General features: G+C 44.4%; 1 long non-coding RNA gene across 4 annotated transcripts; it reads right to left on the bottom strand.

Moving 5' to 3' along the window:
- Positions 1-340: 340 nt before the first annotated feature.
- Positions 341-26,430, bottom strand: LOC106966645 (uncharacterized). Of its 4 annotated transcripts, none has more exons than XR_001428809.3 (5): positions 25,106-26,429; positions 21,742-22,193; positions 20,785-20,899; positions 17,201-17,379; positions 341-526 (listed from the first exon to the last, which is right to left on the bottom strand). It is a non-coding gene; the product is annotated as an uncharacterized LOC106966645 (long non-coding RNA). The 4 variants fall into 4 exon arrangements; XR_008298082.1 differs by lacking the exon at positions 341-526 and adding an exon at positions 8,360-13,189 and having other exon boundaries at positions 25,106-26,430; XR_001428810.3 differs by lacking the exon at positions 341-526 and adding an exon at positions 8,360-11,659 and having other exon boundaries at positions 25,106-26,430.
- Positions 26,431-26,561: the final 131 nt, after the last annotated feature.

Raw genomic sequence — 26,561 nt, 5'->3', positions numbered from 1 at the left:
CTCCAAGAGGGTCTGGAGAACTTCCACTCCAGCCCACAGATCTCTGGAGAACTCAGTTATCAATAAAGGTCCTTAAGCATATTTGTGTTAATCCTGAAGGTTTTGATCTATTTTTACTTTTATTATTATCTTTTTAAAGATATTATTTTTAAGTAACCTCTCTACCCAATGCGGGGCTTGAACTTACAACCCTGACCGCGATCAAGAGTTGCATGCTCTACCAACTGAGCTGGCCAGATGCCCTGTTTCTGATCTATTTTTAAATAGAATGTCACTTTTTTACTGTTCACTCAAGAAAGTTTGGAAAATATATTAAAAAAAAATTTTTTTTTTAATGTTTATTTATTTTAGAGACAAAGAGCACAAGCAGGGGAGGGCCAGAGAGAGAGGGAGACACAGAATCCGAAGCAGGCTACAGACTTGAGCTGTCAGCACAGAGCCCAACACAGGGCTCGAACTCATGAACCGCGAGATCACGACCTGAGCCGAAGTCGGACACTTAACCGATTGAGCCAACCAGGCGCCCCTGGAAAATATATTATTTTTAAAAATCACTGATAATTCTAATCCGAGAGATAACTCTAGTGATCTTTTAGAGTGCCCCGACATTATCAGTACCATAGCTTTTCTCTCAATGGTCTCCCTGTTGCCGTGTCCCGGTTCCTGAGCCTCCCGGATACTGGAGGCTCCCCGGCCTTGCCCCTGTGCCTTCAGGGACTCCTAGAAAGGCCCCATGTACTCAAGGCAGCCCTGAGACGGGACCTTCCTCTCCAGAGTCCCCCAGGGGGCAGACCCACAGGGTGGTCCTGGAAGAGCCCCTAGGATCTGCCCCGTGCTACCTATGGCTGGGGAATAGCCTTTGGATCGGCTCCTGGTCATGAGGTTGCAGGGGTCTCGGGGTAACACCAGTCACGTCATGGGAAAAGTCTGCATTCTCTCAGGCAAGCTGGTGACCTGAATGTGCTCACTTCACTCCCACCTGATCCTCACACCTCTCGCACATTCTCTCCACCAATGCCCAGTTCCCCACCGGTGGGTTCCCAGACACCAAGAAGGCTTCCTCTTCTCATTTTGGGCTTAGTCCTCTAGGAACCTTTGATAGAGAAATCCTCATTTTTCTTTAAAAAAATTTTTTGTAGGGGCTCCTGGGTGGCTCAGTCAGTTAAGGGTCCAACTTCAGCTTAGGTCATGATCTCGAGATTCATGAGTTGGAGCCCTGTGTCAGGCTCAGAGCCTGGAGTCTGCTTTGGATTCTGTGTCTCTCTCTCTCTCTCTCTCTCTCTCTCTCTCTGCCCCATCCCCACTCATGCTCTGTCTCTCTGTCTATCAAAAATAAATATTTATAACATTTATTTATAAATATGTTTATTTTTGAGAGAGAGACAGAGAGAGAGCAAGGAAGAGACAGAGAGAGAGAGGGAGACAGAGGACCTGAAGTGGGCTCTGTGCTGAACAGCAAAGAGCCCAACACGGGGCTGGAACTCACAAACCATGAGATCATGATCTGAACCAAAGACAGACACTTAACTGACTGAGCCACCCAGGCATCCCATCCCTCATTTTTCAATAGAGAAAATTCACGGCTGAAATGTTATGAAAGGCAAAAGCAGAAAATTCTGGAGGGCAGCAGCAAAGTTAAAATACAAAACTATAAGACTACATGACTATGAACCTGAATTCTGCCACAAGCAGTGACAGGGGAAAAACAACAGGGAGAGGGGTTTCTGCCACATTAGACAATAAAATATATATAATACTATGTGACTATGCTGGATCCTGGTTCAAACAGGTCATGTGTAACAAGACATTCTTGGGTCATAAACTGATAGAGGTTAATATCCAGCAGGAAAAAACCTCTTTGACCTCAGCCGCAGCAATTTCTTACTTGACACATCTCCAAAGGCAAGGGAATTAAAAGCAAAAGTGAACTATTGGGACCCCATCAGATAAAAAAACTTCTGCACTGCAAAGGAAACAATCAAAACTAAAGGGCAACCGATGGAACGGGAAAAGATATTTGCAAATGACATATCAGATAAAGGGCTAGTATCCAAAATCTATAAAGAACTCACCAAACTCCACACCTGAAAAACAAATAATCCAGGGGAGAAATGGGCAGAAGACATGAATAGACACTTTTTTAAAGAAGACATCCAGATGGCCAACAGACACATGAAAAGATGCTCAACGTCACTCCTCATCAGGGAAATACAAATCAAAACCACACTCAGATACCACCTCACGCCAGTCAGAGTGGCTAAAATGAACAAATCAGGAGACTATAGATGCTAGAGAGGGTCAGAGAAACGGGAACCCTCTTGCACTGTTGGTGGGAACACAAACTGGTGCAGCCGCTCTGGAAAACAGTGTGGAGGTTCCTCAAAAAATTAAAAATAGATCTACCCTATGACCCAGCAATAGCACTGCTAGGAATTTACCCAAGGGATACAGGAGTGCTGAGGCATAGGGGCACTTGTACCCCAATGTTTATGGCAGCACTTTCAACAATAGCCAAATTATGGAAAGAGCATAAATGTTCATCAACTGACAAATGGATAAAGAAGATGTGGTTTATATATACAATGGAATACTACTTGACAATGAGAAAGAATGAAATCTGCCAATTGCAGCAACGTGGATGGAACTGGAGGGTATTATGCTAAGTGAAATATGAAATAAGTCAGGCAGAGAAAGACAGATACCATATGTTTTCACTCATATGTGGATCCTGAGAAACTTAACAGAAGACCATGGGGGAGGGGAAGGGGAGGGAAAAAAAGTTTTAGAGAAGGAGGAAGGCAAACCATAAGAGGCTCTTAAATACTGAGAACAAACTGAGGGTTGATGGAGGGTGGGGGGGGCGGGGAAAGTGGGTGATGGGCATTGAGGAGGGCACCTGTTGGGATGAGCACTGGGTGTTGTATGGAAACCAATTTGACAATAAATTATATTTAATATAAAAAAATAATAATATCCAGAACTTCTATAACTCAACAAAAAAGAAATATAACACAATTTAAAAAATGGGCAAGGGACTTGAACAGACATTTTTCCAAAGGAAATATACAAATGACTAATAAAATACATGAAGAAATGTTCAACATCACTAATCATTAGGGAAATACAACTCAAAACCACAACAAGATACCATATCACACCCATTATGATGCCACCATCAATAAAACAATTCCAGAAAATAACAAGTGCTAGCAAAGATGTGGCAGACTTGGAACCCTGTGCACTGTTGGTGGGAATGTAACATGGTGCAGTTGCTGTGGAAAATGGTATGGCAATTTCTCAAAAACTTAAACACCAATATGCCCTGTGATCCAGCAACTCCACTTCTGAGTATATACCCAAAATAATTGAAAGCAGGGTCTTGAAGAGACCCCATAGTCATTGCAGTGTTATTCCCAATAGCCAAAACAGGTAAGCAACTCAAATATCCCTTGACAGATGAATGGATAAGCAGGATGTAGAATACATATAAAATGGAGATACTACTCATCCTTCAAAAGGAATGAAATTCTAACATGCTGCAATTATGCTAAGTGAAATAAGCCAGTTGCAAAAAGACAAATAGTGTACAATCCATTTACACAAGGTATCTAAATGGCCAAATTTATAGAGATAGAAAATAGAATGGTGGTTTCCAGGGCCTGAGGGGAGGAGAGAACGGAGAGTTGCTTAATGAGTACAAGGTTTCAGTTTTGCACAAGGAAAAATGTTCTGGAGCTCGACTGTATGACAATGCGAATGTACTTAACAGTATTGAACTGTATAAAAATGGTTAAGTGGATGGCTCAGTTCGTTTAAGCTTATGACTCTTGATTTCAGCTCAGGTCATGATGTCACGGTTCCTGAGATCTAGCCCCGCGTTGGGCTCTGTGCTGACAGTGAGGATCCCGCTTGGGATTCTCTCCCTTGCTCTCTGCCCCTCCCCTGCTCGCTCTCTCTCTCTCTCTCTCTCAAAATAAATAAACATTTAAAAAATAAATAAAAATGGTTAAGGTGGTACATCTTATGTCATGTGTGTTTTACCACTAAAAACAAAGACAGTGTCTTGGGACAATTGGGGAAATCTGGGTATTAGATGATGTCAAAAAATGATCACTATTTTTTTAAGATGTGATAATAGCATTACGGTTACATAAGAAAATGTCCAAATTTGTTAGAGTCCAAATCGGAAGTATATTGGCATGAAATAAATGATGTTTGGGATTTGTTTTTAAATAGTTAAGTAGGGGCGCCTGGGTGGCTCAGTTGGTCAAGTGTCCAACTTTGGCCCAGGTCATGATCTCGCGGTTCATGAATTCAAGCCCCGCATCGAGCTCTCTATTGTCAGCACAGAGCCGGCTTTGGATCCTCTGTTCCTCTCTCTCTCTGCACTTCCAAACACTCATGAGCACGCTCTCCTTCTCTCTCTCTCTCTCAGATAATTATTTAAATTATTATTTAATAATAAGTAAATTGAAAAAAGTAGCAAAGTATATATAAAATAAGTGTGACCACACAATAGTTATTAAATTAGTTCATTTTTTCTCCTTATTCTTGTGTGTTTAAAATTTTTGATAATTAGAAACTGTGTTGAGCTTAAAAGTACAAGCAGTATTACTACTCCACTTGGATAGATCTCTCTGCATCTCCCTAAGGTAGGTATTTTAAAATCATTAATTAGGAATGACTGAAACAAAAAAGTAATCTTTTCTCATCTGGTTGGGGAAGTAGAAAGGAAGTTTGATCATTTATTTTTAGACATCTGAAAATCTCATCTCTGACAATTGATTTTTTTTTTAAATTACTCATTTTGAGGCTTAAAAAAAGTATACCAAGAATATTTTAACTCAAAATACTTTATTTTTTTAAAAATTTTTTTTCAACTTTTTAAATTTATTTTTGGGACAGAGAGAGACAGAGCATGAACGGGGGAGGGGCAGAGAGAGAGGGAGACACAGAATCGGAAACAGGCTCTGAGCCATCAGCCCAGAGCCTGACGCGGGGCTCGAACTCACGGACCGCGAGATCGTGACCTGGCTGAAGTCGGACGCTTAACCGACTGTGCCACCCAGGCGCCCCAACTCAAAATACTTTATTTTAAAAGGGACTTTCTTTTCATTTTTATTTTTTAATGTTTATTATTTTTAGAGAGAGAGACAGAGAGACAGAGAGCAAGCAGGGGAGGGGCAGAGAAAGAGGGAGACACAGAATCTGAAACAGGCTCCACGCTCTGAGCTGTCAGCACAGCGCCCGATGCGGGGCTCAAACCCACGAACCGTGAGATCATGAGCTGAGCCAAGTCGGATGCTCAACCGACGGAGCCACCCAGGTGCCCCTAAAAAGGACTTTCATGAACAGCATGGCATCTGAGTCAGAAGGGCCAGTGCCACTGACCCTGAGCAAGGAGAGAAGAGTCAGGGCTCCTTAGTAGCCATGCCGAAAGCCTGCTTCATGGCAAGGGGGGCCCCTGGCTCTTCAGCCAAGCCAGGAAGACATGTACACACTTCTTTCCTTCAACAATGAAGGAACAACCTCTTTGGGGCCTCTGGTTGACAGAAAATTCTGAGTCATGGGGCTGGGAAGTGGCAAGGGGTGGAAAAGTGGAGAATGCCTGTTCAAACCAGGCTGGGATAATTTCACATTCTAGAAGGTGAACTCAGACTCACAGAGCAAAACACATTGGGCCATTGTGCTGGTAGGTGGGTGGGTGAACTCACCATCAATTCAGGGGCACTCTGTCCCCACTGGCTGCTGTATGCCAGATCATGCAGAATAAATGGTCTAAAAGGCCCTGGGGACTTCTGGTTCTGGGAAAATATGGAGTAAACACACATCTCCCTATTCCCTCTGTTAAGTACAGTTTAAAACAAAAACAACCCTTAGACTTAACATAGAAAACAAACATAAGGAGACTTTGAAAGGTGTAAAGAAGGCAGACGGGCTAAGGTACCTTGGGACCCACAGAATGACATGGCGGTGATTCCCAGGGTTTTCTCTTTGCATTATGTATTTCAGAGTGAGTATTGGAGAAGCCAGCAACCCAGAAACTAATTGGTACTGACAAAAAAAAAAAAAAAAAAAAGGAAGAAAGAAAGAAAGAAAGAAAGAAAGAAAGAAAGAAAGAAAGAAAGAAAAAGAAAGAAAGGAAGGGAAAGAAAAAAGGACTTGCTCTTTCTAGCCAAAGGACTAGCAAGGGGCAGCGTAGCAGGAAAGAAAACTTTTAGATAATAATCACTCTACTCCAGCCACAAAAACTGTACAAAAAGCTACACTACCACCTATACCCTCCCCGCCAAGCCAAATGGGGACCCTAGACTTCCACGCAGGGCAGTGTCAGAAGAGGCCAGCGGAGAGTCAGGTTTTCAACACGGCCGGCAGCAATGTGCACCTCCTCCGTGTGTGTGGAGGCCACAAGGGGAGCAGTACGGAGGCATCCTTCCCCCTCCAGCCAGGGTGGTATTAGCAGAGGCTCCGTGGGCAGTCTGAATTCCCACCCTGGCCCAGCAGTAACTGGGTACCCCTCACCAATTCCCACTTCTCAGGATGTCAACAGAGGCTGAGTAGGAAACCTGAACTTCAACCTCCATCTGACAGCATGGAGAAGACCTTTTTTTTTTTTTTTTTTTAAATAGTAGGCTCCATGTTTAGTGTGGGGCTTGAGCTCAAACCTTGAGAACAAGAGTCACATGCTTTACTGAGCCAGCCAGGTGCCCCAGAGAAGGCCTTCTACAACAGGAGGTTTAAATAAGGTTCAGAGTCTCATAATACTCAAAATGTCTGGGACTGAAAATCATTCCTCATACAAGAACCAGGAAAATCTCAACTTGAGCAAGAAAAGACAGTCCAACTGATACTAACACCAACATGATACAGATGTTGAAATTACCTAACAAGGATTTTATTTTTTTTTAATAATAAGGTTTACTCATTTATTATTTGAGAGAGAGAGAGAGAGAGAGAGAGAGAGAGAGAGAGAGAGAGAGAATGAATACACACAAGCAGGGGAGGGGCAGAGAGAGGGAGACACAGAAGCCAAAGCAGTCTCCAGGCTCTGACCTGTCAGCACAGAGCCCGATGAGGGACTCGAGCTCACAAACCATGAGATGCTAACCTGAGCTAAAGTCGGATGCTTAACCAACTGAGCCACCCAGGGGCCCTTACGTGACAAGGATTTTAAAGCAGCCAGTATAAAAATGTTTCAGTGATCAATTACAAACACACTTCAAATAAACAAACAAACAAACAAACAAAAACCAAAAAGTTTTGGCAAAAAAATAAAAGAAATGAAGAAGAACCCAACTGGAATTTTAGAACTGAAAAAAAGTAACTGAAGTAAAAAGCTCACTGGATTAGTTCTATAGTAAAATGGAGAGGATGAAGGAAAGAATCAATGAACTTGAAGACAGAATAATAGAAATCACCCAATATGAACGACAGAGAATAGATTGAAGAAAATTAATAGAACCTCAGGAATTGGTGGGACTTTAAGAAAACATCTAATATTTGTGTCACTGGGATCCCAAAAGTAGAGGAGAAAGAAGGTAGAGCTTTAATGTTTATTTCTTTTTGAGAGACAGAGAGAGAGAGAAACAGAGTGCGAGTGGGGGAGGGGCAGAGAGAGAGGGAGACAGAATTGGAAGCAGGCTCCAGGGTCTGAGCTGTCAGCACAGAGCCTGATGCAGGGCTCAAACCCACAAATCGTGAGATCATGACCTGAGCCAAAGTTGGATGCTTAACCGACTGAGCCACCCAGGTGGCCCAAGAAGATAGAACTTTAAAAGTATTCAAATAAATGTGGCTGGATATTTTCCAAATATGGCAAAAACCTGAACCTATAGATTCAAGAAGCTGATCAAATCCCAAACAAGATAACCCAAAGATATCCTTGCCAAGATACATCATACTCAAACTGCTGAAAACTAAAGACAAAGACAAAATCTTGAAAGTGGCCAGAGAGAAATGACACCTTCCCTATAAGGAGAAAAACAATCTGAATGACACCAGCTTTCTCACTGGAAGCCTCAGAGGTCAGAAGAAAGTGGCACCACATTTTCAAGTGCTGAAAGAAAAGAATTGTCAACGCAAAATCCTATATCCAGTGAAAATCAGGAAGGAAGAAGAAATGAAGACATTCTCAGACAAAGAAAAATGATGAGAATTTGTCAACAGCAGACCTAACCTCAAAAAATAGCTACGGGAAGTTTTTGAAAGAGAAAATAAATGATTAAGAAAAGAATCTTGGGACATCAGGAAGAAAGAACTAAAATGCAAAAACAAGTCAATAAAAATGTTTTCCTTCTCCTCTTGAGTGGCATCTGATAGTTTAGTGGTTGTGTGCCGGATAAATTAGGCACACATAAATTAGGGGAGTTGATAAGTATGGTGATAATTTCTCCTTCAAGCAACTGCACAATGGAAAGGAGAAATGGAGTGACTGCTGGCCAGGAGGAGGGATTCTGTGGCTCCTACAATTTCCTCTTTCCTCAGAAGAACAAAGCTCACCTGGCCCAGTCTAGGGTTCCCTCTCCCACACACTCATGCATTGTCTGATATGGTTCTCAATTAATGCAGAGGAAATATTTAAGACGATTACAAACAGGGGCAGGTAAAGGGACCTGAAGGGAAGAAAGTTTTGACACCTCACTGAAACCAGTAATGTGAACACAAGGAGAACTGAGATAAATTATGTACATACAATACTATACCGAGTACCTACTAAATATCTATACAAAGAAACACTCTCTATGCATCAAAAATAAGTCAAGACGAACGTCTACTTACAATGACCAGTGGAGAATAGATTAGATTAGTCAGGTGTTAGGGCTGCTGGCGGAAGGGGAATGGGTAGTCTATAAAGAGGGAGCCAAGGGAGATCTTAAAGGTAAGAGTTTTGTATCCTGATTGCAGTGCTGTTTACACAGATCTATACATGTGATAAAGTGGCAAAGAACTATACACACAAGCTGTACCAATGTCAAGTTCTTGGTTTGATATTGTATCTCAATTCCCTAAGATATATCCATTGGGGGAAATTGTAGAGAAGGCCCAAAAAACACTCTGTACTACTCTTACAACTTCCTGTGAATCTATAATTATCCCAAGATAAAACAGTTTTTTAAAAATTTAACATAAAAAATTGGGGCACCTGGGTGGCTCAAGTCAGTTAAGCATCTGACTCTTGATTTTGGCTCAGGTCATGATTTCACAGTTCATGAGATGGAGCCCCAAGTTGGGCTCCATGCTGACAGCACAGAGCCTGCTTGGGATTCTCCCTCTCCCCCTCTTTCTGCTGCTCCCTGTGCACGTGTGTGCACGTGTGCTCTCTCTCTCAAAATAAATTAAGCATTGAAAAAAATTAACATAAAAATGAAGTAAAAAAAAGTTTATGCAATGATTAAAGTTAATTTTCCATCTTGCTTATTCCCCCAGTCTGACTGAAATGTAATTCACATATAACACTATGTAAGTTTAAGGTATACAGCATAATGACTTTCCTTACATACAATGCAAATGATCACCACAGTGAGTTAACATTCATCATCCCATATGGATTTAAAAAAAGACCTTTTTACTTATGAAGAGAGCTCTTAAAATCCACTCTTTTTAACAAGTTTCAATATACTATACAGCAGTGTTAACCATAGTCATTAGTCATTGTGTTCTACATTATATCCCCCGTGCTTATTTATTTTATAACTGGAAGTCTCTACCTTTTGACCACCTTCATCCAGTTCAACCCTCCCCCTCCCCACCTCCCACCTGTGGTTGCCACAAATCTGATCTCTATGAGCTTGGTTCTTCGTTTTGATTCCATATGTAAGTGAGATCATGCAGTATTTGTCTTTCTCTGCCTTACTTATTTTCATTTAGCATAATCCCCTCTAGGATCATCTGTGTTGTCTCAAATGGCAGGATTTATTGCTAAATGTTTCATTGTGTATATAGATACCACAACTTCTTTATCCATTCACACATCAGTGGGCACCTAGGTTGTTTCTAGGCCTTGGTCATTATAAATAAGGCTATGAACATGAAGGTGCGGATACCTCTTTGACACAGTGTTTTCATTTCCTTTGGACATATACCCAGAAGTGGAATTGCTTTCCAACTGGCTTATTGGAAATTTGCACTCTGCACTCTCACCAACAGTGCGCAAGGGGCCCCTTTTCTCCACATCCCCGCAGCCTTTATCTACTATCTTGTTTTTAAAAAAGAATACTCTTCATTACAAAAATGATCACTGAAAATATATGTTTATGCATATATTTCATATAAAAGTCTATGTATTTTCAACTAGCATTTTGTTTTGTATTGGGAAAATGAGCCAAATTATATTTTTTGAGGATCTATTTATTATACAGGCCCTGGTCAAAAGGAGAATTCAAATATAAACTAAACAGGGCTCTGTCCTCAAGGAACTTACAGCCCAGAGAATCAAGGCACAAATGCAGGAAAACCCTAATAACTTAAGAGTTAGACAACACAGCCCTCTATAGCAGATACGCTGGCCAAAGACAGCATGTCCTACAAGTTCTGAAGGCAGGCTTCTGTGGGCCAGGTCTTGAAAAGGCCTCTCTGGAGGAAGATAACCTTGATGTGGGCTTTGAAAGGTGGAGCTGGTGGAGACAGAGCTTCAAGCAGTAAGGGAATAACTTAGATGGGGAAAGTGAGAGACACATTTGGGGGCCTGTGGACTGGTAGGACAAGACATTCTGGGTTCAGTAGGGAGTTCCTAGAAAGCAGACTGCAGCTGGGTGCATATGTCTGGGCAGGAAAGGGCTAAAAGGGAGTGCAGAGACCAGTTGAGTGGATGTGTGCAGGACAGATCAGGGAAGTTGATAAGCACAGTTGTAATTCCTGTAATTCAGACAACTGCGTAAACAAAAATGGGAAATGAAGTGACTGCTGGTTGGGGGGAGCAACTCTGGGATCCCCAGCATTTCCTCTTTCCTCAGATCAAACCGTACCAGGCTCGTTCCAGTGTCCTCTATCCTAAGCACTCATGCATTACTTCAACCTGCAACCACATAACCCTGAGGTCCTGAGGGTGGACCAAGTCCAAGGACCCATGAGGTAAGTCTCATGTGGTCTCTGCTATATTTGGTTCTTCTGATTGAGTATTCATAAGCGAAAATGAATGTGTTTCAAGATCAACACCTTCATCCGCTTCATTACCTCCTTCTAGGGTAGCACTATCCAACAGAAACCATGTATTTTTTAATTCTCTAGTAACCACGTTAAAAAAGTAAAAAGAAACAGATGAAATTAATTTGCCCCACCCCAGACCTACTTCATCAGATTCCGCACTTTTTAACAGGATCTCCAGATGATCCACACATACAAAAAAATGGAAAAGTTCTGCTTCAACCATTAAAAGAAGATACAGGGTATGTAGCATTTTGGCTATTCAATAACAACTTTTCCCTAGTCATCCAGGTTCCATGCCATGATTTCACCCAGTCCTAGCTCCGGAGATCTAAGCCAAGCAGCACTTCCCTTTGATGCCAAGCACTGCGGTTGGTTCAGGCATTTCATGTGACCCAATGAGAGTCAACGAGACCCAATGAATCCTTTGATAGATTCCACTACATTTGAATGAAAAAGGCTGTGCATTCTGGAGCCATTTTGGAGCATGATGGGAGAGCCTGCCTGTATATGAAACCTGTGCATGGAGGAAAAACCAGACACTGATGACTTCATTTGAGCCCTTGCTTCAAGCCTTACAGCTTGACTTTGCAAGAACCAGTAAATTCCCCGTTTAACTTGTTTGGGTTGTGTGCTACATAGATAGGTCTCCTCCTCCCCTTCTCCTCCCCTTGTTCTCCACCAGGCTCTGTGCCTCAGAGTATTGACCTTCAAGGATGACATCAGTAGGCTCCCTTTGCCCACTGGTTTTCTGTTGGCCAATGGGAGGCACCAGCAGGAGATCAGAGAGTAGGAAGAGATGGAAGTCGGAGTATTTATTTGCTTGCCTCCCTTCTTGAGAGCTTGCTGAGGGCTAACTTCCTTTCTATCAAAGGCTATAGCTACTTTCAGGTAGCTTTCTCCTTCACTTACCTTCTCTGGTCCCAGTAGTCCCCTGTCTCCTTGCTCCTTCATGGCCTAGGGCTGTTTTGCTCCCCAAGGTTGCCAATCCTGGACTACTGCACATTCTTTTTGGATTCCCTATTCCCTGACCATGACTCTGCAAAAACCTCCTTTATCAAACTCTCCTCAAGTTATCCATTTTGAGTGTGCCACTTACTTCCTTTTGGGACCTGACTAGTACAATCATTGGTATTAGAAGTGGCTTTGAAATAAGATTCCATGGGGGGAAAAATGATTCCGTGGATAAAGAACATTTGGTATAGGGGCACCTGGGTGGCTCAGTCGGTTGAGCGTCGGACTTTGGCTCAGGTCATAATCTCACGCTATGTGAGTTCGAGCCCGGCGTCGGGCTCTGTGCCGAGCTCAGAGCCCGGAGCCTGCTTGGGATTCTGTGTCTCCCTCTCTCTCTGCCCCTCCCCTGCTCACGATCTGTCTCTCTCTGTCTCTCAATAATAAATAAATGTTTAAAAAAATAAAAAATAAACATTAAAAAAAGAAGAACATGTGGTATATAACCATGGACTATTACTCAGACTTAAAAAAAAGAATGAGATCTTACTATTTGTGACAACATGGATGGACCTAGAGGGTACTACGCTAAGTGAGATAAGTCAGACAGACAAAGACAAATATGGTAAGATTTCACTTACGCGTGGAATTTAAAAAGCAAAACATACAAACAAGCAAATAATAAACAAACCAAAAAACAGAAAAAGCTCATAAATGCAGAGAACAAACTGGTGGTTGCCAGAGGGGAGGTGGGTGGGGAGGACGGATGAAACAGATGAAAGGCATTAAGGTATTAAAGGTATTAAGAGGCACAAAATTCCAGTTATAAAACAAATAAGTCATGGAGACAAAAAGTACAGCATGGGGAGTACAGTCAATAATACCGTAATAATACTGTATGGTGACAGATGGTAACCCTACTTAGTGTGGTGAGCAGTAATGTATAGAATTGTTGAAAAAAAAATAGGGTTCCAGAATTGAGCTGCTCATGTATATGAGGAAGGCATGGATAACCTCCTTGCTGTGGTGAAATGGGACCCTGGCAGTCCATAACAGGCAGTGTCCTCACAAATAAGCACATTATCATGGCAGTGGCCTGGGATAAAGCGCAGGTGGAAAAGGATAAGGACATGAGGAGGGGTGCCTGGGTGGCTCAGTCGGTTGAGCGTCTGACTCTTGATTTCAGCTCAGGTCATGATCCCAGAGTCATGGGATTGAGCCCCATGTCGAGCTCCAAGCTGAGCATGGAGCCTGTTTAAGATTCTCTCTCTCTCTCTCTCTCTCTCTCTCTCTCTCTCTCTCTGCCCCTTTCCCCAGCTTGCGTGCTCTCGCTTTCTCTCTCTAAAAAAAAAAAAAAAAAGACCTGAGGAGATTCAACCAACTTGAAGTAGCTATCATGAACTGTGTATTATCTAGTCCAGTGAGCCATACAATTGGAGAGGCACATCGGCCTCCCACTTATAAAGTAGAAATGGTATATACTGGGTAGATGCAAAGGCATAGAGTACTGCCTGATTTCCCTGGTATCCAATGCCACTGCTTGACTGTATCTTCTTCAACATTCCACCTATATCCTCAGGGGAAACAAAAAAGGTCAGTTAGTGGAGGAAAGGAAAGTGCAGGCTTCTTACAGGAGCAGCCAGAAGCGTGGCAGCACAGCCCGCTCTGGAGTGGCTCCAAAAGCCTGTAGAGAAGGGACGTTCTCCAGTGAGCAGAACTCTACTGCACATCTAGTGAATGCACAGATCTAACCTGACTTGGGGGTTAGCCTGGCCCACTGGCCAGGAATTTGGAAAGAACAAGATTAGAAGGCTGGGGACAAGGAGGTCGAAAGAAAGACGGACTTCTTGCGATCCACAAAGTATATTCATGTTCCATATAAATGCTCACCCAAGGGCATCTGTTGTAGATGAGACTCTCAATAATCAGGACAAGATGACACAATCTGCGAACATCAGATGGCCTCTTCCTCAGATACTCTCTAGTGCTTGGTTAATAGATCCATTTGCAAAGTGGCCCACGGTGACGAAAGGAGACAGACTTGCTCTCACCAAGCTGTTCTGGCCATTGCCAACACTGTCTTTGGGGGCAGCGGGTGCGTATTTTAACTAAAAATTCAAAAATGTTGATATAACTCTATGTGCGTTATCTATTCCTTCAGAAATGAGTTTTGATAGTTTGTGCCTTTCAAGAAATGCATCCATTTCATTTAAGTTGTTAAATATATTGGCATTAAGTTGTTCATAATATTCCTAAACTACCCTTTCAATATCTAAAAACTGTGATGTCATCTCTCTCATTCCTGATATTGGTAATTTGTGTTTTCTCTACTTTTTCCTGATTAGTCTGACTACTAGTTTAACAACTGTATAGATTTTTTTCTCAAAGAATCAGTTTTTGGTTCCATGGCTTTTTCTCTCTCGTTTTTTGTTTAGTATTTCACTGAATTTCACTCTGGTTGTCATTTCTTTTCTTCTGTTCACCTTGAGTTCAAGTTTACTCTTTTCTTTCTTTGATTTATGTTTTCTTTTTTTTTTTTAAGAGACGGGCACCTGGGTGGTTCAGTCAATTGAATGGAGTGGGGTGACCCTCCTCACTGTTACATCAAATGAACTTTGTATAAAGGAATTTTTGTGCTTCTCATCTCTGCAAACTTGGGCTCAGTGGGTTTGGAGGTCCTAGTGCCAAAGAGAAGGATGCTTCCACCGAGGAACACATTCATGGTTCCATTAAACCAGAAGAAACTGCCTCCTGACTGATACACATTGTAGCAGAAATTGTCCTCTGAATCTAGCTTCCCTTCCTTTCCTTAGGAATAGAACTCCAGAGTTTTAACTGGAGTTACTATGGCCACCGTGCCGAAGATCACAGATTAGGTTATAATTCAGAAGACATTTATTCCTTCCTTTCTCTCCTCTCTTCGTGAGAGTCTACTTTCTGCCCTACTGACGCTGAGCTCAGGTATGTGGCTTATGCTGGCCATTGGGATGTCAGCAGACAGGATCCAAGCAAAGGCACGAAATGTGCTTGTGAAGTTGTCGGGCTCGACTTTCGTCTTGCCATTCCGATTCTGGACAGGTAAGTACAGAAGTAAAAGGGTTCAGACCTGTGCCAGGTCACCAATCTTGCTCTACGGCAACCTTTGTCACGGAGCTTCTAACCTATGTACGTGACTTACCAAAGCCTAGGGATGCTGCCATTATCATGAAAGTCATTAGCATAAGGAGCACATGCCCTGGGTAGCTTGCTGGTGGCAAGAGGATGAGAGAAACATGGAACAGATCAGAAGGCAAGCCGCAGCCGGGAGCCACGTCCAGCTGAATCCAACACAGACCAGCCAAACACCAGCTCCACTGTAGACATGTGAACAAGGAGTAACTGCTCACACTGATATTTTGTGGTTGTTTGTTACAAAGCATTTTTGTGGCCACGGCTAACTGAGGCCCTAGGTGTGGCCATGTGACTATGTTTTGGGCATCAGGATGGAAGAGTAAGCTAGTGATGCAACTTTTGGTTCATGACCTTAATAGAAAGGTGTGTGCCCTCTACTTTGCCTCGACTTCATGCTGCAGGGGTGCGGGTGTGGCGGCGGGGGCTAAGAGCTGCATGTTAAGGATGGTATAGACACAAGACGGGCCGGGGCCTGGGACCTTAACACTATGGTGTTGACCTATCGCTGTAGGACTGCTTAAGGCTTTTATGTCAGAAAGAAACAAATTTTTATTTCGGTTATTGTCATAGCAAAAACAGTGGGCTATTATTACAGCCTAATGTCATTATAGCCCGATGTAGTTTGAGCTTTCTGTCACTAGCAACCAAGAGCTCCTAACTGAGAAAATGGATTTGTTGCAAGCCCCCTGCAGTGTTCATCCAACCACAGTCCCATGATGTCTGCTGATGGGCCCCTCCTTGCTCTATTGTGGGTCCTGCCCACTCTGCTGTTGAACACTTGGCCCACAGTCTGCCTTGGATCACTACTGCTCCTGTCACAAAGGCCCCCTTCTCCCGCTTCACTGCTAGCTGTGACGGTGTATCTGGCTTGACTGAAGGGCTGACTATAACTGGACACTATAAATGCCTGCCCTATAGTTTAAAGCACAAGAAAAGTTAAAGCAGGGATGCATGTTTATTCACCCTGTGAGTTGGGGGTGCAAAGACAATGGAACTTCTTTGTTTTCTATAATCTTTCCCATAAGCCCCTGCTCTGCCAGGTGGGAAGGGGAGATTTAGATTTGCCAGTAGATAATAGATGAGATCAGTTTGGTTCAAACAGTGTCTTTGGAGGTAACCTGGTCTCTCTCTCTTTTTTTTTAATGTTTATTTTTGAGAGAGCGAGACAGAGACAGAGCGCGAGTGGGGGAGGGGCAGAGAGGGAGAGAGAGACGGAGACACAGAAACCGAAGCAGGTTCCAGGTGGTCAAAAGAGAACCGGATGCAGGGCTCGAACCCACGAACTGTGAGATCATGACCTGAGCCGTGAGATCATGACCTAAGCTAAAGCCAGTCACTTAATCGACTGAGCCACCCAGGCACGCTTAACCTGGTCTCTCTTAAGTAAATGCTGTTTCTCTCCCCCCTTCCCCCCACTTTTTCAGGTGGCATCTGGGAGTATGGGAAAGGAAAAGCACAAACATGACTTTGTGGCAGAAGGAAAGGGTTGCCTTGGATCCCTGTGAGCAGGTCCTTGCACTGTCCTCTGGTTCTGCCACGAACACTGGGTCTGATTCCTGAGTTCCTAGAATTACCTGCTGAGATGCAGTGGGCCTAGTCTGGTCTTGGGAGTGTGATGCCAGCACACAGAGCTAAAGTCCACGGTCCCAACCATTCGCCTTCTGCCACAAAGTCCTACCTGTGCAGCCTTTTCATTCCAACTCTCTATGCAAGCCTCTACGACACTTCCTCATGCCTTCATAGGGCACACGGAAGCTTTTGATCTCCCGCAGAACAAGTATAGGCTGTGAGGGACTGGGTAAGGTATCCTGGTATTCTCTGGCCTAGATTCTGCCCTTCAGAATCGCTACTTTATTGTTCTTACAGTATTTCGGCCACGATGCAGAGCCAAGTACAAGGCTTCTTCTAGCAACCTGCAGCCTCCCTCATGCCATACCTGGGGAAGTGGTCCACAAGCCTCTGATGCTCTTGGGTTCTTTGTATTCTCTGTATCTGTCTTCTGTAGCTTCCCCTGGTCAAGATCTAGATGGATTGGGGAGATAGACGGGGAAATGAGAACCCTGGAGCCTGCCTGCCCTGCTTCCTTTCCCTCGTCTGCTTCTTCTGTCCACATGCCTGCAGGTGGGAAAACACAAATGTTACTTTTATTTCCTCTTCCTTCTTTCCAGGGCAGTGGCCCTCATGGCCTGGATATGACAGGTAGGTGAGTTTTCATCTCTACAGGATGGAAGGAACACCAGGCTCTGGGTGAGTCAGGCATGGCTTTTGATAGAAGGGCTGCAGGACAACTGTGAACTAGGGCCCTCAAAAGAATTATATTGATGGTCCATCCCTCAAATTTTACCATAAAAAAGTTAAGACACTCTGCTGGGGTGCTTTGTACAAACATCCTAGTTGCTGGTTCTACTCTACTGACCTCAGGTCTGCCCGCTTCTCTTTTTCAAATAGTCCTTTCTATCCTTTCTACCTCCAGGGTTTATGGCACGAAGATCTGCTCTCTTACCCCAGGCAGTCTGTGGGCACACTCATCTGGCAGAACGTCTCCTACAGCCTGATTTACTTAATCTAGAAGAATACCACATTTGTGTGTGACCGAGCACATGCACTTGCTTCACCAGGACCATCCAAGGGGCTCTTGGCACTCCAGATTTGCTTCCTTCCAAGGTCTCCCTGCCGGTTGAAATTTTAGTAACACAACATGAACACCAGATGCACATTAACAGGTGAAACTGCCCAACTCCTTCCTGAGAAATGTTTTTTTCTAGCTGCAACAGAGTCTATAGAGCTCTACTTTCTCAACACCGATGGGTGTTCTTTCGACGTGTGGAGTTCCTCTTTGTTTCCCTACTTTCAGGCTGTTCCCCAAGGCTTATCAGGTGCACGGGAAGACTCACGAGGGCACCAACTAGTCTATGACAGCTACCACAATGCTACTTTTACTAGCTGGGTGGATTACATTCTTGGGCAGGGCACACTGAAGGACAGGTTTATGTAATTATATGTAAGGGGTCAAGGTGGGTTTTATTATCTTCATGTCCGACTAGATACTCTATGGGAGGATGGCATGGGGAACTGGGTGGGGAGCTAACTGGATTAGCACTTACCTAAGAGAGATCAAGTTACCCCCAACGACTGAACCAGAAGAATCTGTTAATAGTAGGATAACACCTTCTCTGTCTGCTAGATGGGATGCTCAGAGCTTAGATTCTGCTCTAAGGTCATGCGGAGCCCTCCCTCTGTCATGGACTGCTGCCATTCACCAGGGAAGCAACACCAGTTCTGGGATCCAGGTCCTTTTGGACAATGAAAGACAACTTCCTCTTTAGGCAGACTGCTCACAGCTGTGCATATGGAGAATCGTTCATAAACGTCTGGGCACTGCATTTGATAGGGCACTTTTGTCCCCATATCTTAGTGTCCTGAATTTTCCAACTCAATGCCCAGGCAGTCAGGCAGGGCCCTCTCTAATTCTGGAAGACCTGAAGCCCAAATTCACTTTTTCAGCTTGGGTGCTGAGGCAAACAAGCCTTCACAATCCCCGGAGAATCAGAGAGAGCTTTCATTTCCTTCATCGGAGTTTGCAATTAGAAATGAAGCAGAAATGCCACGGGCAGCAAGGCGGAGGCAGTGGTGCCGCGTGACGTCACGCACACGGTGGTGGAGACCTGTTTGTCCTGAGGACGCAGACCTGGGTCAGCCACGCAGCAGGCACTGGTCACTCTCCACACCCACACAAGGCTTTCTTACTCTAATTCCCACCGACTAACAAAGAACAGCTACCGCTTGTTGAGCACTTATAATAGGGCGGGTACCGGGCTGAGCATTTCCAGGAATTTCTGGAGCCAAGTTCCTCAGACTTTGAGTTGGTTTCCTCGTCTGTGAAACTGGCATGAAAACCTCACAGGCCAGGGGCATTCACTTTCGAATGTCCCCTTTCTGCAAAGAGATCTTTCCTATTTTCTTCCTTTCTGGTCTTATTTTCTAATAAACTTTGGCCTGCTGCTCAAAAAAACCAGAAAACAAAAAGAAAACAAAAAACCTCACAAGGCTCCATGAGGTATTTATATCCCTTAGCACACTGCCTGGCACTTAAATCTAATTGTTGCTCTAAAGATGTTATCGGGCTTTTTATCTGAATTTATATTAGAAAACTAGGTAGTCAAATTCCAGGCTGTCTGAAATCTCTTCAGTTCCTGAGTTCAGAGAGTGAGGGATACCAAGTTATCAGAAGATAAATAGGAGTATCAGGTTCCTGAGTTTAGTGAGAGATACCTGTATTTTCAAATGTTTTTATAAACTACACCCACCCTCAGAGAATCCGACCCCACCCCCGCCCCCCACCTGGGGTTGAGAATTAAATGGCAAATGTCTTATTGCAAGTTTTCCCAAGAAGGAGAGAAATGTGGCTCTTCATAAATTTCTAAATTGCCATCATGCTGGCAGGGCTTACAGTGGGCAAAAAAGCAAAAAAAACCCACCATACCTAGAACTCCGCAAAAGTCCTTGACTTCCTTTCTAGTGATAGGGTGGCCTTCACTCCTAATGGGTGACCTATGACCTAATCTGAAATGCAGAATATTCACAGAAAGAGAAGACCATGGGTCCATAGCAGCACAGGCTAAGTGCCCAGAAATGGTTTGGGGGAGCTGGAAAGCATACATGACTTCCCTCAGGCCTGGAATAATCTCCAAGCATTCAAAGCAGGGGAGGGCGGGGAGGGGGGACCATCAGCTGAAGCTGGCAGAGCCAGCAGGACTTCGGACAGGTGGAGGAGAAAAGAGGCCTTCCCGAAAAGAGGAGAAAAGAGGACCGGTCTGAGCAAAGCGGTGAAGGAAGGCAGAGTGAAACCAGGTTGATGGGAGTGTTGGAAGTCCCCTCAGTTTGAAAGAAGAGAAGGGCAGATTGTGGGGTGCCCTAAACATCAGAACAGCCCGAGGCAGGAGAAACCAAACTTTTACACTTTGGAAGAGCACATGAACATATACGAATTGTGGAGCACTTGTGACCTGAACCTGGAAAGTCTTCCTTTTGTTCACACATCCTGGTTGTGTCCCTCTCCCTGGCCCTCGAGCCAGTCACCGTACTGGATTTTTTTTGTTTGCCTCCTTGCTCTTCGTAAGTATCAAATACAGAAAAGCTTATTCAATTATGCCTACTTTTGACCTTTTTGCGAGTGCAATCACCGTGTATGTATTGTTACTTTGTTTCTGTCGTTTTGGAGATTCATCCAGTTTTTTATATAGCTGGAATAAGTACATTTCCACCGTGCCACATTAGAAACTAATCTCTGGCTCTCTGCTTGGAGGAGAGAGACCAGGGACAGTGTCCATTCTACGGATGTTTTTACGTTCCATTTGCGTGACTTCCTTTATTTCGTTATTACAAAGCACGGTGGCATAAGTATTATTCGGTATGCTACTTGGAATATATGTTCAAGAGTTTATTTACGATATGTACCAAGGAGTAGCACTGCCGGGCTGCAGGGGAAGCACGGCTTCTGCTTTACTAGGGAATACCCACCTGCTTTGCAAAGAGGTTGCATCCGGTGACATTCCACCTAGCAAGGTCTGAGAGTTTCGGCGGCTCTTTATTTCGGCCAGCACTTGGTATTCTCTGGCTTTTAAATGTTGCCCATCTGCTGAGGGTGAAATGGTATCTCATTTTAGTTTTTACGTGCATTTTCTTGATTACTAACGTGGCTGGGGTTTATATTTATGGGCCCCCAAAATACTGTTGTGGAACCAACCTTAATGAATTACTTTAAGAATTTATATTGTTAGAGCTAGCAATTATTGGAATGTCCCGTTCTTATAGTTCTAACAACACACATAGAACAAGTGTCTTTTGCACCTCCAAACATCTCCCAGATCTTACTCTATACATTCACATACATGTATGTTATAGATTGAACGTTTGTGTCTCCCCAAGTTCATATACTGAAATCCTACTCCTAAATGTGCTATTAGGATTACCTTTGAAAGGTAATTAGGTCATAAGGGTGGAGCCCTCATGAATGGGATCAGAGCCTGCTCCTGCTCTCTGCCATACTAGCATATAATGAAAAGACAGCCACCTACAAGCCAGGAAGCAGGCTCTCACCAGGCATCAGATCCACCAGCACCTGGGTCTTGGACTTCCCAGACTCCAGAACTATGAGAAAAAGATGTTTGTTGTTCAAACAAGCAGCCTATGGTAATTTGTTAGAGTAGCCCCAACTAAGTCAATGTTGAAATCTAATTTATCTACAGGGTGCCTGGGTGGCTCAGTCGGTTAAGCATCCGACTTCAGCTCAGGCCATGATCTCATGGTTCGTGGGTTCGAGCCCTGTGTGGAGCACCGTGGTGACAGCTCAGAGCCTGGAGCCTGCTTCAGATTCCATATCCCTCTCCTGCTCCCTCTCTGTCTCTCCCTCAAAAATAAACATTAAATTTTTTTTTTAAAAAATAGCAGTAATTTATCTACAACTTGCTTGTTTACCTTCACTGAAGATCATTCCATTCCAGTATGTACAGATGTACTTCACTCTTTCATGGTATGGATGACCCATAATTCCACCAGTCTCCTCTTTTTTAATTTATTTGAAGAGGTAATATTTGGATTTATAAAATCCAATGTGTACAAGAGTATAATCCTCCTACATCTCTTCCTCAGCAAGTCAGTAGCTCTGGCCTGGAGGCCACCAAAATTAGCAGTTGCAGCAGAGATTGGCCAGATGCTCATCATTCCCATTTCTTCCTCCTGAGCACATAGGAAGCCATGTCCCAGTTTGCTTGACTCAGGTTGGGGCCGGACAACTGGGTCAGACCAACACGACGTGGGAAGAAATAACTGACACCATTTCCAGCGTTCACTACCCTTCGTGGTTTTCTCTCTCTTAGCTAACCAGCCGGCTGGATGCAGAGGGTCCAGGGGAAGAGTCCAAGGAGGCCCTAGAAGATGGTGCCACAAGACATTAGAAACTAAAATCTCTGGCTCTCTGCTTGGAGGAGAGAGACCAGGGACATCTGCATTGGACTTTACGTGAGAAGCTTTTGGGTTCAGCCAGCCAACTTTTAGGGTTGTAATTCCAGCTAGCATTAATTACACCAACACACATTTATGTATCCTGAGATGTTCACATAATATATACGAGCAATTGCCAATCCTCTATCAATGGACATGTAAATTGTTTCCAGTTTTCCCCTACTACAGTGATGCTACAATAAACATCCTAATGAGGTAGCCTTTTAGACATATTAAACCCTTAAGAGTAGTGTTGGAAATGGAGCAGGCACCTCGCAACTGGCTCGACCTCAGTCAAGTATTTCCCAACTTTTGCTTAATTCAGCTTGAGCTCATCAAGTTGGCTTGGTGCCAGCCGGGGTGACCCTCAAGCTACTCTCTGGCTCAGAATCCCACTTGATGCTAATTCTTTCTGCACAGACCGATTTTTTTTTTCCTACAGTAACGTTTGCACCTACTTATTTCTTACAGGCTCTGAGTGCCTGTCCCTTTGGACATTTATTTCCTGGGTTTGCCAAGATAGCAGCTTCTCACCAGGCTACACACTCCTAGCTTGTGCATGTCTCCTGTACTCTCATGCTCCATCTATTTATTCAACACGACACCCTAATATGTGCCTGTGTGTGTGTGTGCGGGGGGGGGGGGGGCACTGTTCCAGGTACAAGAGAGGAAGCACACCTAAATAAGGTATGAGTATTGTCCCCTCTCATAACAAGAGATGACATTATTCTACCTGTGACATGTGATAAGGGACAGATGAAGTGGGGGGCAGATTCCACGGACACGGAACTGCTTAGAAAATTGGTTTATAACAAAGACATAAAATTGTGCTTTTCTTTATATTTAGGTTACTTATGTAGGGCACACATTAATTTCAAGACTTCAAAATTTTTCTTTCATTAAAGGAGCCTACAAAACTTGATTACAGCTGCAATTACCACTTCAAGGCATCACTAAGTCTTGAAATCAGTCTTTTTTTTCCTCCACCCTGCAGGTGCTAAAAGCAGAGCACAATGCTGGTGAGCTGCTTAACGGCAACAAAGAATGAAAGGGAAGTGTGAATATACTTTCCCTCTAGGTTTCTCAGTCCAGGCAGTGATTCTCAACTTTTGCGTTTACACACTATAGTAGATGCTGTCTATACCTGGCTCATATCCTTCAGGCCTACCCCAGAGTTTGCTTTCAGAGCATTCTAGTACATGAGGAAGATTGCCTGTGAATGTTGCTCAAGTGCATTCTCTGACTTTAGGAACGTGCTTTTCCCAGCACTGAGTTAGGTAGAAGTTCAGGACCATTAACTAATCCTCAAGAGAGAAAGGAGGGGCACCTGGGTGGCTCAATAGGTTGAGTGTCTGACGTCAGCTCAGGTCATGATCTCGTGGTTGGTAGGTTCAAGCCCCACATCAGGCTCAGTGCTGTCGGTGCAGAGCTCACTTGGAATTATCTGTCCCCTTTGGCTCTGCCCCTCCGCTGCTCACATTCTCTCTCTCTCAGATAAACATTAAAAATAAATAACTGGTTTCCTCTCAGTTTTCTCATAGAGGGTGTTCTCCAAACTCCTTAAGTGTGCTGTAGCATGGTATATAGATGGTCCCCAACTTACAATGGATCAATTTATACTTTTTAGACTTCATGATGGTACAAAAGTGATACGAATTCAGTAGAAACTGTACCTAAAATTTTGAATTTGGCTCTTTTCCCAGGTTAGTGCTATGCGGGACAATCCTTTCCCATGAGGCTGGGCAGTGGCAGGTGCTACAGCTCCTGGTCAACCACGTGATCACCAGGGTCAACCATACTTAAACCATACTGTTCCCATACAGCTATTGGGTTTTTTTTAATGTTTTAAACATTAAAAGAGAGAGAGAGAGAGAGAGAGTGCGTGCGCGTGCACGAGCTAGGGGAGGGGCAGAGAGGGACACACAGAATCAGAAGCAGGCTCCAGGCTCTGAGCTGTTAGCACAGAGCCCCATGCGGGGCTCGAACTTGTGAACTGTGATATCAGGACTTGAGCTGAAGCCGAATGCTTAACTGAGCCACCCAGTCGTCCCTAGCCATTCTGTTTTTTACTTTTAGTACAGTATTCAATCAATTACATGATATAGTCAATAATTCGTTACAAAACAGGCTTTATGTTAGATGATTTTGCCCAACTGTAGGTGAATGTAAATGTGCTGAGCATGTTAAAGGTAGGCCAGGCTAAGCTATGATGTTTGCACTGGCCTTTTCTGCATTGTCCTTTATAACATAATTGTCTATGTATTTGCTTGGTTGTTTACTATTTCTCTTGGACTATACCTCCACGAAAACAGGAAGTCACTTTGTTTACCTCTGTCTACCAGTGTTTATGACAGCACTCTCACATGGAAGATACTCTATAAGCGGAGAAAGAGATCGAGGTTTGGGCTCCTGGCCTCACACAGCCACCAATTCTTTGCTCATTAAAAGCGTGGAATCTTAACCTCTACGAGGCCACATGGGAAAGCCCAGGAGACAGGCAAAATGACCACATCTACACAGCAGATCCCGGCTCAACTAAACCGTGTGTGTGGGGAAGGTAGAAGAGAACCCATTAATGAATGCAAGAATGTGGGGCAATGAGTATACTGAATTTTCACTATTAGGTTAGCAGCTCCTTTCCATCAGGGAACGGGGAATGAGAAAGGTGGCCAAAATCTCTCCCAGGAGTATATACTATTCTGCATGTAATTTCAAGAGAGTAAAACAGAAAAAAACAAAAACAAAAAACTAGAAACGTCTGAAGCCCGTCCATGGTCCACACAGGTCAACAATCCTAGGTGAAGAATCTATGGTTATGCATCATTCTATTGACACAAACCTTGATCTCTCTAATCTTTCCCATCAGGTTTAGCTCTTATCTGATGTATTTAATCATCATCCCTCTTCTCCCTGCAAAAAGAAAGGCAACACACGGCAGGAAAGGTGTCAGTAGTAATGGCAGAAACCAGTTTCTACAGCAAGGCCTGGGTTCTTTCAAACTTGGGAAATGGCCCCTCGTCTGTAACCAGAATAGTCTAGGTTCTCAACTCCCACCTGTTGGAATCACGTTACCTTTACGAGGTCCGGTACGAATGCTACCTCCTTCATGAAACGTCCTCCAGTCCCACCAACCAGGTGTAAACCTAACAGCTCCATTTCCGCAACCCCTAGTTGACTACTTTCGGGGTCGGCGGCCCTCCTCCCGCAGAGCTCAGCACGGGCTTCCAGGGCCTGGCAGGGCCTGGGTGAAGGTCTCTTCCTTAACGACTACTATTGGGTCTGAAATATGTCCAAGAGGGAACGGTTTCGCACCCAGCCCCAAACATGCTGAACCTTTTTCATTTTGCCGAGCGCGATCAGTTTTCACCTCAAGAACTTCCCCAGTGGACCTACGTGGTCAACCAGAGAAAACTCAAATTCAGAGAGGTGACACAAAAGTCAAGGCCCTTGAAACGACGCCAAACCGCATGGGCCGAATTTCACTTGCTTAATGGCCCAAGCCGCGGCAGGGGGAAAAAAGCCCAACTCTTCGAGGCTCCCAAGATGGGTGGTCATTTGAGCTCTGGACCCAAAGTTGAGAATGGGCAGGAACTCCCCACCCAGCCCAACAAGGCTACAGAGAGGGCGGCGACAGAGGCTGCAGCGAGCACTTCCGCCTTGGAACAAGCGTCGTCAAACGGTAAGCTTCCCAGTTCCATTGCGTCCCGTAGCTCAAGGCCTTTCAGCCCAGCAGGCAGGAGTCCACACCCCAAGGCTACCTCACCCAACTGCACCCTCCACCTTCTCCACACCCTGCGGACCCGTTCGCACGTCTCGAGGCTGTGACGGCTACGCCGTGACGTCACCCCGGAGAAAAGGGCAAACCGAGCAAGGAAGGCACTGGCGATCTTGAAGGAGTCCCGGCGCTGAGAAGCGCGTTGAGAGTCTGGAGGCGGGACTAACTTTGACCGACGTCCACTTCCACCCATTGCCTTTCTGATTCCTTCTCAAACAAACCAATAAATGCGACGACGGAGACGGCAACGTGCCCCAACCGCCAGGAGTGGCTCCGCCCCCCTCCGCTCGGTCGCCCTTTGGCCGCCATGATGAGTGTGGCTACCGCCTTTGTGCTACTTTAGGCTCTCCTCTGACTGTCCGATACCCTCCCTAAACTCCTCCCTGAACTCCCCCCTAAGCATTTCTTGCCTCCCACTGTCAACTTCCACCTTTTCGGGATTCTTGCTAGCTCCGTGTATACGCAGCCACGCTTGAGATGGTGGCCGGAGGCGGGGCTGAGGCGGGGCCTTCCCGGCGCG

Source organism: Acinonyx jubatus, chromosome C2 (assembly GCF_027475565.1).
Source record: "Acinonyx jubatus isolate Ajub_Pintada_27869175 chromosome C2, VMU_Ajub_asm_v1.0, whole genome shotgun sequence".
NCBI classification, from domain to species: Eukaryota; Metazoa; Chordata; class Mammalia; order Carnivora; family Felidae; genus Acinonyx; species Acinonyx jubatus.
The sequence above is the reverse complement of the archived record's forward strand: the minus strand, read 5'-3'. Positions and strand labels throughout refer to the sequence as shown.